Source organism: Pongo pygmaeus, chromosome 7 (genome assembly GCF_028885625.2).
Source record: "Pongo pygmaeus isolate AG05252 chromosome 7, NHGRI_mPonPyg2-v2.0_pri, whole genome shotgun sequence".
Taxonomy (NCBI): Eukaryota; Metazoa; Chordata; class Mammalia; order Primates; family Hominidae; genus Pongo; species Pongo pygmaeus.
Genome location: NC_072380.2, coordinates 121,072,205 through 121,075,242, shown reverse-complemented (window position 1 = coordinate 121,075,242; position 3,038 = coordinate 121,072,205).

Genomic DNA, 3,038 nt, shown 5'->3' with positions numbered 1-3,038 from the left:
ACCAGGGTGGTCTTCTTGGCCTCCTTTATGCCTCTTTTCTACCTCACTGTTGAGGAAGCAGTTCTTGCCATGCAATTATTACATTTATTAAATTGTAGATTACTATGAGATGTAAACTCTTCCAACTTGTACCAAATTTCAGTGAGTTGAACAATAGCTGTGATTCCTATAAAAGAAAACAGAGAGGCAAGGCACAGAAGTAGTTAATTATGGAAAACAGAACCCAAGAACCTCTTATGGCCTCCAACTGGCATTGAAAAACTTTTAGTAAACATAGACTAAGCCCTCTGTATTTCAGAGTTAATGAAGTAAAGTAGCATTTCTGCTACTCATTCCAAGATGAAAATAACACCCTAGTAACAGCTGCAGATACAAAAATCCCAGACTTCCATGGATCCTTAAGCCATGCTTATGAAAGCTTGGCTAAACTTGATGGAACAAAACTATTGCATCTTTATATTCAAAGTATCTCATCTACAAACTTCCAGAAATATCAGTCCCAATTCACAACTAACAAAGTATCTGCAGAAATCTAGGCTTAGAGTCACACATTTGAATCACTCATGTATAATGAACAAACAAATAAATGCTTAGTGAGATCATTTAACATATTCAGTAGTGTGGGCCAGGGGAAAAAAGAATCAGTGATGCATTATATGCCCTCACCTAGTTGGAAAGACATATAGAACTACTATAAAGGATACCGTACTTGTACAGAAGGAGCCATGGATACTATAAAGATCAACACTGTGGCAAGTTTCCCAGGAAAAGAGAAAGAAACTGAGCCGAGCCTTGAAGTATACACAGAAGAAGAGCCTGTGTTATCAGTGAGAGGAAAAATAAAGGCAAGTACAGGCAAAACTGAATTGAATTCAATCATTATAAAATATGTACTAACCACCATTATGACCAAGCATCATGGGAGTATGAAACAGGGCGAACAACATATTCTTTTTTAATCCTAAGAGTTTGTCAAAGGAAGCCAACGCTCAATTCCTTCTTGATGACTTTCACATTTAAACATGCAACTCTTATTTAAGCTATGTGTTCTACTCCGCCATCTTGGTATACAAAAAAAAGTGCATAGCTGAAACGCTGATTATTAGATTCAACGGAGAGAATAAAAAGTTAATTCAAAATATTCAAAGAGATTTTGTTTTAAGTCTTCCATCTGAGACAACAGTCTCATTGGAATAAGATAAATATCCTGATTCTGGAGTAGGCAGTGAAATGTTACTAAATTTTGTATATGAATCTCTCCTATATATAGGGAAAGGGGAAAAGAGCAAAAATAACTCACGATTTTTAAGCTGAGTTTTTAAGAAACCCAAGAGTCTATGGGCAGATTTCCCATTTTCTGTAAATGTTTAAATAGAACTTAATTTTATAAATATAATCTAAATAACTTTTTTAGTTATAGTAAAAATCCATTTATTTTACGCCAGATTTTGAAACACCAGAGTCCAGCAATCCTAAACATGCTGGACCAAATGTTATCCAAGGTAGACTTCTTTCATAGGATTTTTTTTTTCTCATGGAAAGATCTTTTACTGAATGATTTGTTCTATAGAATCTTTATGTCATTCATTGTAGTAGCTAACATTTATGGCATGTTTAGTGAGTGCCAGATTCTTGAGCTAAGCATTTTACATGAGATGATTTAATGCTCACAACAAATCTATAAAATAGACACTAATAGCCCCATTTTGTGATGGGGTACATGAAGCTGAAGAGAAAACAGACAATGTTCTAAAGCAAATGGTGAAGCCAGGATTGGCACCTAGAGAGGCTAACAGTAGGGGTTAAGCCCTTATCTACTACCCCAGAATGCCCTAAAGATATCTACATGACAAAATTTAGCACAGACTAAATGAGTATGATACATTCTTGCAGTTAGTGGTAATAGTACAATGCCCTTTCTCCCTAACAGTCTACTTGTACCTAGATTGGCTAAAGAACTTTGGTATTTTTCACATAACAAATCACTTTTTATTCTCAGAGATGCTCAGAGCACTTTGCCTCTCATACATAATGCATGATTATGAAGAGAGTACAGGAATTATTTTAAGATGCAATTCTTCATTCTTTAGTTAAACATTATTAATGTTCATGTTATTTATGCTCAAGGTTATTTTTTCCTCATTGCTAAAAACATCAGCCATTTTAAAATTATACCCAACGGCAAGTTATCCAATAAGAAATACCATGATGTAATTACAAGGTGGAAATTATATTTTAAAAAATAAAATAACACTATGTCTTTTAGGCTGCCTAGGCTAATGAAAATACTTTGATTTTAGTCCAGCCAGGATATATCACTGGCAGCTCCAGAATTAGTTTACCTTTTTCCTCAGAAGCTTTAACTTATCACCTTCTGCAATCTACTGTCTGGGAAGTCAAGAATGCAAACTGCATTTCATATCTTTTACACCTCGAGTTTATCTCCCCCCATTTAGATGATGTGATATTCTGCCAAAATTGCAGGATTTAAATGCATTCTGCAGCCTTAGTTCAAGTAGCTAATTTTCTCTAAGAAGTTTTTTTTTTCTTTTTCTTTTACATCAGACATCAGCAGGATATCACTGTATAAACATAAACTGTTAAAGACAGTTTTCAGATTTCAATGACATCATTTTTCTGCCCCACTTAGGAGGTTTTATTTATTTTTAAAAATCATTTTATTTTTATTCTAATAACCAATCACATGGTTTTAAGTGCCCAGTTCAGAGTCTAAAATGGACAATACTTATTAAAGATTTTATTCACAATAAAACTAAATCTTTAAAGTATTTATTTGTCTATGAATAGAATTCCTTTGTGCCCTTACCTTGGAAAGGTAGTAAGAACATAGCTAAAAGTCCTGGTTTTCATTTACTTTGATCCCACAAACCTTCCAGAAACCAGAAACATCAAAATATGATCTTTTAATAATATTAACCTGTAGTAGAAAGAAATATGGTTTGAATAGACAAATGGCCTGTTAAAGTGAAGCCATTGTAGGACTTGGAATTTGTGTCCCCTAAAGACTGAACACAATA